This window comes from Sminthopsis crassicaudata, chromosome 3 (genome assembly GCF_048593235.1).
Source record: "Sminthopsis crassicaudata isolate SCR6 chromosome 3, ASM4859323v1, whole genome shotgun sequence".
Taxonomy (NCBI): domain Eukaryota; kingdom Metazoa; phylum Chordata; class Mammalia; order Dasyuromorphia; family Dasyuridae; genus Sminthopsis; species Sminthopsis crassicaudata.
This window is the reverse complement of record NC_133619.1, coordinates 36,774,622-36,789,560: the sequence shown is the minus strand read 5'-3', so window position 1 is coordinate 36,789,560 and position 14,939 is coordinate 36,774,622.

The window sequence follows — 14,939 nt, the reverse complement described above, 5'->3', positions numbered from 1 at the left end:
AAAAGTCCTAAATATTTCAATTATTTCAGGTTCCCCTAGCAGTTTTTTATCTGGAAGGAAAAGTTGGTTTAGAGGGCGTGTTTCAGACTTCATCTCCAGCCAGCTGTACCACTGCAGACAAGCAAGTATAGGGAGAAGCTTGGGTTGAGCCTTCTCCCTTCAGAGCGAGGCTGGTTCGCCCAGAGAAAACTACGATCTGACAACCAAAAATAAAAAAGAAAGAAAAAGATAGCCATAAATTGCAATTGCAGTAAATCCATCCTAGGAGAGATTTGCTTCTAAGGTAAGAGCTTTCTCTGGATCATTTGATAAATATATACATAATCTTCTGATTGGCATGCTATTCTTATTTGGAAAATTTGCCTATAATTTCTGGTCAGCTTGCTTTTTGACGCATTATGGAGCTTAAATACTCTGACTGAGCGAGGTGTATTATGCCATTAAAAAACAGCAAAAGTAATTAAATTACAACCAAGAAATTCAGCTTGCTGTGATTTGTAACATGTCAGCCTGTATAAAAGTGCACTCTTAGGGCTTTCCTACATTTACTATATAAAATGTTTGACTCTAATGAGATTATTTGCAATGGAATAGTAGACTTGCTAGAGAGGTTTGGTAAGAAGGAATTTGTTCAACAGTAATGGGGAATAACTAACTAATGACCCTAAAGCTTGTCATTAATGGTGACCTGTGAAATATTCATTTATTTTAACTTCTTATTGATCTGATATTTATTTCCTTCTATTTCTCTATAAAATGACATGATAAATTCAATTCAATTAAACAAACAGTTATACAGTAGGCACTGTGCCTTTGGGACATTGGGAGCACAGAGAAAACCCCAAAATATTTTCTACCTTCAAGAAGCTTATATGCTACTGAGGGAGATACAATAAGTTCAAAAATTAGTAAATGCAAAATATATTCACAAAAGAGATAGCACTAAAAACTGATGGTAGAAGAAGGGTCATAAAAGTTCTTGTTATGGGAGGGAATACCTGAGTTGGACTTAAAAGGAAGTCAGGAATTCTGAGTTTTAAGTGAAAAGGAAGGGCGTTCCAGGTTTGTGTAAAAGCAGGAACTGGAATATTATGAATGGGAAGGATTGAGTAAGACAAAGTAATACAAACCTATAAAGTTTATTCTATCCAAAGAAAATAGTTGATGTTCATGGTGATTTCCTCTTGATAGATAGTTCTCAACATTTCATTTTCTAACTTCCTAATGTATCATGAGTCAGAGATTTAGAGCCTGAATGTGACTTTGAGGCCATGGAGCCCAACCCCTTGATTTGACAGATGAGAGAACTACCAGTTGAACCTGCCCATGTGTGGCAAATAAATCAAATAAATTAAGATTTCTCAAGGCAAAATCAGAAAGGAGTTTTATTAAGATCTCAAGAAAGGGCGTTTCCCTTTCCCACAAGCAGTCAGGCAAGGAGAAGCAAGGTCCAGTTAACAGACAAGAATTATATAGGGGTCTGAGCTAACACTCCTTATAGGTTGGATCTTTGCCCTGATTAGCCAGGACAAATGACCTCACATGGTAAGTCATAAATGAGGAAAAACTGTCAACCCAACCACATCTTTAGCATTACTAAATTACCTTATACCTTATATGGGAGTTTCAATGCCAAGGTGGCCCCATCTTAGTCTCACCAAAAAAAAGGTCCTACTCCTTGTAAACTACATGATTTTTGGAGAAAGAAACCTGGCCCCTGGGGTGTATAGGGTCACAGTCAGTGGGAAAACTCTGAGTAAGGTATAAGACCCTTCAGCCCAGAGGGAACCTGCTAACAACGTCTGGTTCGTCTACCCATCTCCCCAAGGGTTCTCTGCTTTTCTGAGAAGCCAGGAGCCAGTGACAACCTATGTTGATATTGAAGCAGAGTGATAGCAGGTGGAAAAGTGATACCAGGTGGCAAACTACGTACAAACTACGCAAGTTGTTTATGTGGTCCCACGTGAGCAATGTTGTTTTTGTTACATTATCAAAAATGGAAAGCCTTGAAATAAACTCACTCCATTTTTCTACCATCCTCAGGAGTTCTATCTCATCACTTCTCCACTAGGAAGGGATAATTTAATCACCCCAGTGTGGGGGCTCTAGAAAGCAGGACACAATGCTGGGGCACAGCTGACCTTCACTCAGTCTTTAGAATACTGTCTCCATCTTGTGAGACAACTTTCACAATTCAATTCATTCACCCAGAACCACACATCTAGTATCTGGCCTCCCTGACAAGTTCAGTACCTCATCAACCATATCACACAGTCTCTCTATCCCAGATAGAAACCCCAGGAAATGTCAGAGTATTGGATTTTATTTCAGTTTGTAGTCCCAAATCTTGTTCTAATTACTGACTTTAAGGTTGTTGGGGGGATGTGGTTTTTGGGTTTCTATTACATATTTCAGTCTAAATAGAAAAGTGAGAAATAGTCAAATTTATAAAAATGAATAATTATAATAAGATTTTGCCTTTCCAAAAATCCCCTGCAAATTCAAGCAATGAAAGTTGCTTTTACACACGCACGCACACACACACACACTATATATATATATATATGTATAGTCTTTTTTTTTTAACTGCCTCACTGAGTTGCTAGGTTCCAACACTTGGGATCTGCCTGAGTACCAGCACCATCACTATCCTTCTAGCAAGCTATGCAGCATTTCAACTAGGAGACCAGATCAGTCTCAATAATGGACCACTGACTTCACTGTCTGGCTCCCTCTGACAGTTCCAACAAGTTCATAGTTGAAATAAGGAAAGCTTTTCTGTGATTCAATTTGGAAACTGCCATTAATGTAAACAAGGTCCAAATGCCAAGGGTAATCAATCATCACACTGAGCTGGCAGCCAGCTGGAGCCAAGAGGAAAAGACACAGAACTCATCCGGTTACACTTAGAGAGATTGGATTTCTTGCTGGGAAGAATACAGCATTGAGCATTATCAAGAAAAATCATGTAAATGGCTTTATGCTTTACCAAATAGATCCATTTGAATAGAACTATTTGGGGGGGATGGGAAGGCTTCAGTAAATCTTCACTTAGGGCTTATTGTGCACTAGGCACTATCCTTGGTGCTGGAGTTACAAAGACATAAACAAGGTAGTCCCTGACTTCAGACAGCATTTAGTCTACTGGGGGGAAAACCACACTATGTACCAAGGTAGGTAAATACACAATTACACAAAATAGATTCAAAGTAATTTGAAGCCATGGGGCCACTTACAACAAAAATGATCAAGAAAAGCTCCTTGTAAGAAGTGACACTTGAATTGAGCCTTGAAAGGAAATAAAGGTTCTAAGACATGGAGGAAAAGCATATCAAGCATGGGAGATAGCCTATGCAAAGGTATAGAAGTAGGAGATGAGTGGAATGTCATGTACTGGGAACAGGAAGTAAGCTAGTGGAAAACTGGAGGGAGGTAGACAGAGAGAGAGAGAAGGAAAGGGAAAGAGAAGAGAGTGCAGGAAAGAGAGACAGAAAAAAAGGAAAGATAAAGAAAAAAACAGAGACAGAGAAAGCATTTACTGTGTGCCAAGCACTAAACAATGGGGACACAAAAATAAGGAAACAAAATGGTCCATCTTAGCAAGAAAATTAGATTCTATTAGGGGAAGACCAAACATTAAGGAAAGCTAGAAAGTGATGAGGGGAGTAGAAAGGCACAGGGTGCTACTGTGAGAAGGTGGAGCAGCATTAGAGTGAGTCTACCTGGCAGTCAAGTGAGGGGGACTAGGCAATCAAAAGAGCAGACCTCAGATTGGGGATGTCACTAGGTGGGCACAGCTTCTGGTGAAAAGGTAGCAAGTGAGTTGAGACAGAAGTGGTCATGTGAAATCAGTTCATAAAGATCAGTTAGAGTGAAATAGGAAGTCACTGAAGTAACCTGAGCAGAGAAGTGCTGTGGTCAGTTCTATGCTTTAGATAAGCCACTTTGGCAGCTGTATGGGGAAAGGACCGAAATGGGGAGAGACTTGAGACTGAAAGAACAATTAGGAGGCAACTGAAGTACTCCTGATGAAGAGGGTCTAAACAAGGATGGTGATACAGTGAAGAGGAGGGGTGGGGAAGAATATGAGAGTCACACTATGAAAGACCATGAGTTAATATGCATGTGCCCCATTTTCCTGAAGATTGATCAGTTTAAAAGAACCACAGAGATAGAAGCAAACAAAATAATCACAAACAGAATACTAGCACTAGATGTTTCTTTCTTATCTGAAAACTAAGGTTTTCCATTGATTTATTTGGATCAGTTATAATGAGGTAGAGCTCTACAACCCTTCTTTTCATTAAAATAGGACAGTGGTAACATAGCATTTACACTTTTTCTGTTATTGTTTGCTTGCATTTTTGTTTTTCTTCCCAGGTTATTTTTACCTTCTTTCTAAATCCGATTTTTCTTGTGCAGCAAGATAACTGTATAAATATGTATACATACATATGTTGTATTTAATTTATACTTTAATATATGTAACATGTATTGGTCAACCTGCCATCTGGGCGGGGGGGAAGGAGGGGAAAAATTAGAACAAAAGGTTTGTTAATTGTCAATGTAAAATTATCCATGCATATATCTGGTAAATAAAAACTATTTTAAAAATTAACAAAAAAAAATAAATAAATATGCATACATATATTATATTTAGCATATACTCTAACATATTTAACATGTATGGGACTACCTGCCATCTAGGGGAGGGGATGGAGGGAAAGAGGGGAAAAGTTGGAACAGAAGTTTTTTCAAGAGTCAAGGCTGAAAAATTACTCATACATATGTTTTGTCAATAAAAAGCTATAATAAAAATAATAATAATAACTAGGACAGTGGTGAAGCATTCATATACCGGGAATAGCTTTCTCTGTCACAGTCATGTGAGTGAGATGTGCCACGTAGGAAAGTAAAGTAAAAAATGTATCTTCTCTGGTATGGGGAACTCCAGCTATGGAAATTTCCACTCTGTTACAAGACAGCAACTCATCTGTAACATCATCGTCTTTGTGAATTGTTTGGAGAATGGAAGTGGTGTGCCCATCATCATAAAGCTAGTATGAATCAGGGACCAGCCTTGAATTTAGGTCCTCCTGACTCCAAGGCTAGCTAGGCCCGCTAATCATTATTATAATCATTATTATTTAAAGTTATTTTTACTAAACATAATTTTTTCTGCTAAAGGCTATTTGGATATTTATAACATCATTTGCAAGTCATTCAAAATTATCAACTAATATCAAGCAGTGGGAAGTTAGCTTTCAGCTCATCATTGCCTGTGGTTGCCTCGGCAGGGCCAGACCAAATGATTTCCCAGGCCTTATATGACTTATGGGCTGCACTTTCTTTTTCTATCCCTGATGTCAATTCTTGGTTTAAATTTTTTAAATAAAATTAATTTTTTTCAACCTTGAAAAAATGTCTCCCTCTCAAAAAGATCAAAGAAAAAGGAAAAGGACCTCTATGTATAAGAATATTTATAGCAGCAGCTCTTTTTATAGTGGCAAAGAATGGGATATTGGGATCCCCATCAATTGGGGAATGGCTGAATGAGTTATGGCTTATGGATGTGATAGATAAGGAATGACAAACAATGGTTTCAAAAAGACCTAGGAACATTTATATGAACTGATACAGAATGAATTGAGCATAATTAGAAGAACATTGTACACAATAATAGAAATATTGTTAACAAAGGTGAAACTGTGAAAGCCTTAGCTACTCTGATTAACACAATGATCCAAGAAAATTCCAAAAGATCCATGATGTCAAATGTTATCCATCTCTAGAAAAAGAACTGATAAACTCTGAGTCCAGACTGAAGCATATGCTTTTCATTTTCTTTATGTTTCTTGCTTTTTTTTTCTTTTTTCAACATGGCTAATATGTGTTACATGATTTCTTGTGTATAATTTACACCAGATTGATTTCTTTCTCAAAGGGTAAGAGAGGGATGGAGAAGATTTGAAAATCAAAAGGTTTTGAAGGGGGTTTTTTTTGTTTTGTTTTGTTTTTTAAAAGAATGTTAAAAAATAAACAAATAATTGAAGTTTTTCAGCCTTCTAAGATAAGCTGCATGTATCTGGCAGATCTATAGTGTGAACTCATCAACCCTAAAACAATTTTGATAGTATTCTGTCCAAAAGAATGTAAATTTTGATCACAGAAACCTCAAAAGATATCTTGGGGTTTACCTCTTGGATTTCTTTCTTAGGGACCATGCCTTAAACTCAAATCACTTTAGTTTTCATTGATTGTTCAACAACAAATCGCAGCCCAGACCCATCCATTTTTGTTTGAGCCCTGATTAACTCAGAGTGAATATAAACAGCTATTATTTCTGTTTGACCAAAAACCCAGAGGATCTTATCCTCCCAGATTGATTTTTTTAGATAAAATAGACCATTCTTTGCCTCTTTTCTTATCCACTGCCTTGGGGACCATCTCCCATTATCCTTATCTATATCTGGCCACTGGACCTAGATGGTTCTAGAGAATGTGAGACCAATGACTTTGCACAATTCTCCCTCACTCAAATCCAAGTCCTTAGCTTTCTAGTCTATGTGAAGCCATACCTATGAGGTGCTAAAGAATCTCTAATATTCAAGCAGGGATCTGTGTCATGATCCCTTGCAAATACAGGGAGAGTCATTGGGCAACCACAGGCCCAGGTTCCGGGACGGTGTCATTAGTAGATGAATTGTTGCCCTTTATCCTGGAAATGACAGCCACAGCTTGAACTATCAACACTAATCTAGATCTCTGCACCAACCCAAGGGAGAAGTATTTAAATGGAGGAATAAGGAGCCAGAAGTCAGAGACCTGCCTGGATGCTGGCTACCTTTGGAATAATTATGAAATAACATCAATTTCATTTTCTTATACATAATAATAATTTTTTAAAAATAAATTGTGAACTAGAATACTCTTTCAAAAGATCAAGATGTTTCTATCACATCAGTCCTCAGGCTGTGATTATCCCTACGCAATGCGGAAATGGCTACCTATATGATTTGGTTGCTTCTTGGAGTACAACCAGGCATGAACTGGAGCCAGTTTGAATGAGATCACAAGAGATGATCATTCAATTTTCAGTGTGAGTATTTATACCTCTGAAGTCAGCAAGCACTGCAAAACAGGGTTTGATTTATTATCTTGTTGATTGTCTAAAATTAAGAAAATAATGGGGAAAATGTAATAATGTATATGAAACTTAAAAGTGTATAATGCCTATATTCCCCCAGCCCCAAAAGCCAGTTATTAAAATTTTACCCATTCATTACCCTCTCATGTATTCCCTCACAAATATAGAAATATGTCTGACAAAAGAATTATCTTGATAGGATGAAAAATAGGGGTGCAAGCCCCCTTATTTCTAGGATAATAGGACTCGAACCTATATTAAAGAACTCAAAACCCTTTGTGCTCCCATTATACCATATCCTAGTAAGGTCAGCTAAATAAGCTATCGGGCCCATACCCAATAGTACCCTTAGTACAGCCCAAAATTTCTACTAATTCAGCTGCTTTAAAGGAGGCTTAAAAGAGGTAGGTCATGGTTCTGTCAGCCAGTATCCATAATATCTATGATTGTGCTCTTCTTCCTTCTCTCTGTCTTTCAGTCACTTTCATCATCTGTTGCCTTTTGAGATAACAGTTCAAATGTATAACCTCCATCCCACTTCTACAAGTTCAGAGCCCATAGAAATATAAAGTTTGCCCTCAATCATTGGGAAGGATCTCAAAGAATTAGAATAGTCATTCCCTCCTGCCTGTTTCTCCTACATGATATCCCACAAGCAGACTCCAAGCATTTTCACTGGGTATCACCCCTTCCTGGAACTCTCCTTTCCCTGGCTTCTCTGGAGTCTCTGGCTTCTTTCAAAAAGCCTTTCCCAGTCATCCTTAATCTTGTTGCCTGCCTTCCAATTTCATCTCCAATTTATCTCATTTGAATCTTGATTGTATGCTGTCTTGATTTACATGCTGTCTTCCCCCATTAGTCTGTGAGGTCCTTGACAACGGAGACTGTTTTTGAGTCTTTGTTGTTATTCCAGAGTTTGGCACAATGCCTGACACATGGTAAATGCCTAATAAATGTTTGCTGACTTAAGAATGGGAACCACCACGTTAATGTTTAAAATATTTCAAAAGCCCAAGCTGTGCATGTAGTAGACGCTTGTAGTTTCATATGTGATCCCCTTTTTTGGTTCCTCTTTGTATATGGAAATACTCATGTTTGTTGATATTGTCACATTCATAACAAAAAGGAAAATCTTTTTAGAAGGCCTCACCTAGATTTTTTTTTTTTTTTTATGAGGCAATTAGGGTCAAGTGACTTATCCAGGGTTACACAGCTAGGAAGTGTTAAGTATCTGAAATAAGATTTGAACTCAGGTCCTCCTGATTTCAGGGCTGGTGCTCTCTCCACTGAGCTGCCTAGCTGCCACCTAGGTACCCCCTCACCTAGATTTTTAAAAATGAATCTACTTGTCATGTAGCATGGCATGTTATATTACCTATGTCAGTGTCTTATATCAACCGGACCAGAACTGGGCTCTAACATGTGGGTGACCAGAGCTGCACAAAACCAGCTAGAAACAGGAGAGTCAGACAGAAACAGAAATTTAATAAATTTCAGAGTGAGGAAAATGATACCTGAAGGCAGCTGTTTACCCTGTAGAAAGAAGGCTTAACATGTTGAATCAAAGGCAGTTCTGTAACAGAATTTGGGCTGGATTATAACATAATAATGTTTAGGTCTTAAATTACTGTCCCCTTGGGCTCTGAGGGGAACAATATTGTCTCAAGTCTTGGGAGTCATGGTCACCCTGTGGAACTCAAAACCAGAGCGCTATGATGGGAACAAAAGTGCAGTGCCTGTCAGTGATAAGGAACAGAGACAGCCCTGGGAAATAAGGGGAATTAAATCTCTCAGTGAACCCCTGGTGCTGGTCCAAGCAATACATATTGCTAAAGGGTGATATCATCCAGAGCGCAAAGGATTGTTGTTATGCTAAACCCAGGGCATTGCTAGGCTTCAGCTCTGGAAAACAGAATATTTCCAAAATAATTTGACACTTATTTTTCTTCTAGACAATAAACTCTAAGAGAAGCAGTGTTATCTAAACTTTGTGTTTCTTTCAGTACCCAACACAGCAAAGTAAGTTCTTTAAAAATATTTACTAAATAAATAAATAAATGTGTGACTCAAACTCACTCTGAGTATGGTAGTCATGTTACAATAACAACATATAGAAAATCTCTTTAATAAGAAATATTCATTTGGAAGAAGAATGTGGAGGGTCAGAAAACATTATATTTATTGTAAGCACCAGAACTTTAAAAGGAAGAATTGCTAAACAGAGGCGTTCATGATCAACTTCATGAAAAACTAGTCAGGTAAAAATTATCTTGTGCCCTTTGACCTCCCCAATCTGATTTTACATTACTTCCTTTCAAACAATTCCTGTTGGTCTCAAACTTGTCTATAAACTATTTCCCACATGTAATCTGACTTTCCTGGCCAAGTCACTTAATTTTCCTGGATCTCAGTTTCTTAATCTATAAAATTAGAATGTCATACTTAATTACTTAAAAGGTCCCTTCCAGCTCTAGATCTAGGGTCCTGGGGATACCTCATCTCCCCCCTCCCCCATCCTTCAGACTAAGTCTAAGGCTCTAATATTCCACTACTAATCTCTTCCTTTGTAAGCACAAGTTTAATTACTAGATGAAATATTTTATTAAGTCACTGTGTAAATCAAGCAATAACTGTTTATAAAAGAACTTTATATCCCCAAAACTAGTATAATAATAATAATAATGACAGCTAATATTTCTATATTGCTTTAAGGTTTGCAAAGCATTTTTGAAACATTTATTTATGGAAAGTAGATATTATTTTCTTTATTTTATACTTGGGGAAAAGGAAGCAGACAAAATTTTAGTGAATTACTCAGGATCATGCAACTAGTAAGTATCTGAGGTTGGATTTGATCCCAGATTTATTAACTCTAGGTCCAGGTCTCTATCCATCAGATGACCTCACCACCTTGTCTACATCGGGGGTATTTACTAAATGTTTGCTAAATCTAATTGAGATTCTTATCAGCTTCAGATTCCAGCTAAATAGAGCATAAGGAAGCTCATATCTATGACTACCACTCTGTCTGGTGATTTTTTCATTAAAGCATTTCTAATAATGTCCATTATTCCATATCAACCACAAAGAAAAAATCAAAGACATCTGTGGATCTCAAGAATGTGAATCATCATTAGCTATTTGGACTCAAAGGCCAATTCCTAGTCTTTAGAGCCAGAATGTCTCATTTTATAGAGGGGAAGTGACTTGTCCAGATTCTAATAGCCAATCAATATCAGAGTTAAGATTTAAAACCAGATCTTCTGATTCCCAGTCACTTTCTACTCTAATATATCCAAAATAACACATATACTGTTATTATTGTTGTGTAGTTGCTCAGCCCCCTTGGATACAGACTTGCATTGTAAGTTATAGAAACAATCATTTTATTCTGTTGCAAAGTAACTTACTTTTGTTCTTTGCTGTCAGGATTGAGCACTACTATTTGTATCAACAGTGACACACCAAATTCAAATAAGGATATTTCACAGCTATGACAGTAGTATTTGGAGAGAAAACCAAGAAGATCATTTATAAATCTCCCCTTTGATTCATCTCATCATCTTCCCTCACAAATCAAAATGACTCCTGTGCTTCTAAGTCCATTGGGAAAGGACTTTCATTGAGGTATCAATGTTGACTTCTCTTAAGTGGTTATAGATTTGAATTAAATGTGACATATTTGTCCAGGAAAGGACTACATTTCCCATCATGCCTTTGTCACAGTATGCTCACTCCCAGGACCTCAGTAGGTTTTCAAGGACTTCAGTTCCTATGACTCCACCATGAGGATGATGAAAATGAGGAAGCACAGTAGTCCCTCCTGACTTTCAAGACTACAAGAGTAGAGAGATAAGCAAGAGATCACTAAGATAACTGCAGCCAGGCTGGCAATTAGGGTAAAAAATAAAAACAAACAGGAGATGCCCACAGGTATCAGTTTTTAAGCAAAAGCAAGACTGTCCCACACTCAGCACCATCCTTAAAGAAGATCGTTTTCCCCATTTCTCTGGGGGAAAGGAGAAATGAGGCTATAGTCATTCAAAATGTGCATAAATTCATTTTTGTTCTGATTAAATGTTTTAGTCAACTAATCAGTTATCTATTGATAGTAATTCAGCACTTATGATGTGCCAGGCAACGTGTAACCACTGGAAATAGAAAGAAAAAGGAAAATGCCCCCTTACATTCTACAGAAGATTCAACTTACAAATAACGAGGTACATACAAGATATATACAGAAAAGATAGAAGTCATCTGAAAAGGCATTAGTAGCTAGAAACAAAGAAAGGCCTCCTCTGGAACATTAGCTTTAAGCTGAGTCTTGAAGGAAACCAGTAAAAACAAAAGGGAAGTGATGTGTGTGTGAAGAGACAAATATTCCAGGTGGAATGATAGCTTTGCAAAGGCAGAATCTGGGGATGGTGTACCATGCATGAGGGACAATCAGAAGTTCCCTTGGTAGACCACAGCATTTAAACCTCTTACCCAAGCAGCTGCTTTTAAAGACTAGGGGTCTTTAGAAGTCGTCAGATTACTCAGGAATGAAAGGGCTTGTCAAGGGTTATCAATCACTAAGGATTAGAGGTAGAATTTGAACTCATATCTACTTGACCACTAGGCTAGCTCTGCCCACTGCACCATGCTTCTAATGATTGTGATTATTTTAGAGGATGGTGAGTAACAAACAGGACATTAGTTGTTCCCTGGGTACTGATTGCCATCAGTGTTGGCCTTATGAATAGGTGGCTGTATACAATGTATAACTTGAAGGTCTCCAACAAAGTTCCCTATTTCCTGGCCCAGCTTTCTGCCCATAATTGCAGGAATAGGAATGTTACATGTAGGAACATACATGTTAACCTAATACCAGTCATTTGCATGACAAAATGAATGTTTTTTTTTTTTTTTTGCCTTTTTTTTTCTGAGACAATTGGGGTTAAGTGACTTGCCCAGGGTCACACAGCTAGGAAGTGTTAAGTGTCTGAGGTCAAATTTGAACTCAGGTCCTACTGATTTCAGGGCTGGTGCTCTATCCACTGCACCACCTAGCCTCCCCAATGAGGGGATATTTTTGTTTTAGATATTTCCAAATCAATCAATAATCAATAAACATTTATTAAGTGCTTACTATGTGCTAAGGTCAGGGAGAACAGGTAGTGATATATTAGAGGGAAGAGAACAGAAAATCATAATCATAGTTCCCTAATACTCAGAGAAAAACATAGATGAGTAAGTCTCTATCTGAGTCTTTATTCTACCAGGAACATAGAAAGGCCATATCTCTTTCTCTTTTTTTTTCCTTTTTTCTTTTCTTTTTTTAACCAGTCCTGAATGTCTGTTTCAAAAGGAGTTATACAAATGCATGTAAAAATTCAATTCAGGTAGGGATCCCAGACACTGTAGAAATTCCTTAGAGCAACCACTCTTGATATGCTCAACCTAGGTATAAAAATGAATGTAGATGGTCTGGACCTCCCTTAGCTAAAATGAGAAAACCAGCCAGATCAGATAATCAGCAGTAGAGGAATCCCTGATATTAGCAACTAGCTAAGTAGCTACAATGGGGGCAATGGCTTACAAGAGCATCATCCCAGCTCCAACATTGGTGAGGCTGCTCTTCTGACATACACCTGACATCAAGATGCCTTCTTTTAGAAATTATAGGTTATTTTATTTTTATTATCAATTATTTTATAGATTACAGATTATTGGTATAGAGCTAAAAGGGACTTAGAGACTACTGAGTCCAGGCTCCTCCTGGCTGTTCCATGTGCAAGGCACTCCATCTCTTGTTTATAAGTTGTCCCCCACCTGGAATGCTCATTCTCTGCTCTGACTTTTGACTTCCCTGGCTTCCTTTAAGTCCCAACTAAAATCCCGCCTTCTCCAAACCCTCTTAATTCAGTATCTTCTCTCTGTTACTTATTTCCTAATTATCCTGTATCTAGATTGCTTTGTACATATTTATTTATGTGTTGTCACTCCCATTATGCTTTACGTCCCTTAAGGTCAAGGACTTTTTGTCTTTTTTGTGAGTCCCCAGAACTTAGCACAGTACTTAGCACATAGAAGGTGCTTGATAAATGTTTACTCATTAAATTTATAGGTGACAAAAATAAACCCAAGAGAATTGAAATGACTTATCTAAAGTCGCATAGTAAGTGTCTTAAACAGGATTCAAACTCAAGTTCAGTATTCTATCCACTATACCACTTAGTCATCTCTTTCTATTGATAATATAAAAGAATTATTCCATTTGCTCTTGTCCTTTTCTTTGATGTACAGAGGAAGAGACTAATAGTGGCAAAGTCAGGATTTATTTTTAAATTTGTACCTCTTCTTGTGAAAGAAATATTTTTCAACTATACCAGAAAACTAGAATCTAGAACCTGATGGCTTTATTAGAGGCAAGTAAAAATAATTTGTTTTTGAAACTCCCTACCTCTCCATCCATTAGAGCCCAGAAATAGACCAACCTCTTCATCCTCTTAAGAGAAATATACCTCAGAGGAAGAGACAAGTGGTGGCAAGTCCTGGCCCTGTTTGAATATCTCTGTCTTTACTCTGATCAACACAATCACCCAAGACAAACCACAGAACTTATGATGATAAAGAACTGATAGACTTAGAGTGAAGTTTGGAACGTGGAGAAATGTGCTTTACACATCCACACATACACACACACATTTGTGATAGGAGGAAAAAAGAAAATTTCTACCATTCTTCAAGATTGTATGCCAAAGATCCAAACAATTGACGTCTGACAACCATGACAGTTGCAGCTTCTTCATCAGAATGAGGCTCTTTGAGGGCAAAAACTATTTTGTTTTTTATGGAACGCCTAGAATATGGTAGGCAATCGATGCTTCTTGAATTGTCATATTGTGGTCCATCTCTTATCTTGTGTTCTTATTGCAGTAACCAGATCTCTGCCTGATTCTCCTATGCCCAAGTCTCTGCCTGGGTCAAACTATTACAGATATGGAACTGGAAGCCATATAGTCCAACTCTGTTAGCACACAGATGAGGAAACTAAGTGACTTGGCCAAAATTATATAATTAGTAAGTGACAGAGTCGGGATTCAAACTTAGGTCCTGTGACTTGAATCACACTCTATTCCACACTCTTTTAATATCCTGGCTCCCTCAGTTATGGACCCTTACCCTTACTAATCTTTCCAAGGTCCAGAGTCCAGTTCTTGACCTCCATTGCTAGCACAATTAAAGGATTAAGTCAAGTGAATTATAGGAGCAAAAAAGGAATCAAATCTGTCAAATAGTCCTAGAGGAGGGGTGGAAGTGGCATATGAGAATGGGGAGACTGTGAGCCATTGTCCTTATACTGTTACTGTAGTGCTAATTGCTTTGGGAAAAGGGAAAGCAAAAGATTCAAATTAGAGTTCTTTGAACTGATCCAATATGGTTGAATAGCCTGGTTCTCTGAAGTAGCCTTTTCTGTGTGTCTATGACTTTGTTTCCCCCATATTGTTAGTTAGGGTGAAAAATCTTGTGTACTAGGTTGTGTTGTAAACTGTCTGAAGTCTTAAGTGCTGGATTTACCAAATGTCTAGATAACAATAATTCTGAGTAAAAAATTCAGGGATATGGGTAGCTAGGTGTAGTAGTGGCTAGAGCACCAGACCTGAAGTCAGGAGGATCTGAGTTCAAATTTGGCTATAGACACTTAACACTTCCTCCTGTGTAACCCTAGGCAAGTCACTTAAACTTAGCAAAAAAAAATAAATAAATACATTCAGGGATGACTGCATCTTTGAGAAGAAATTCTGAG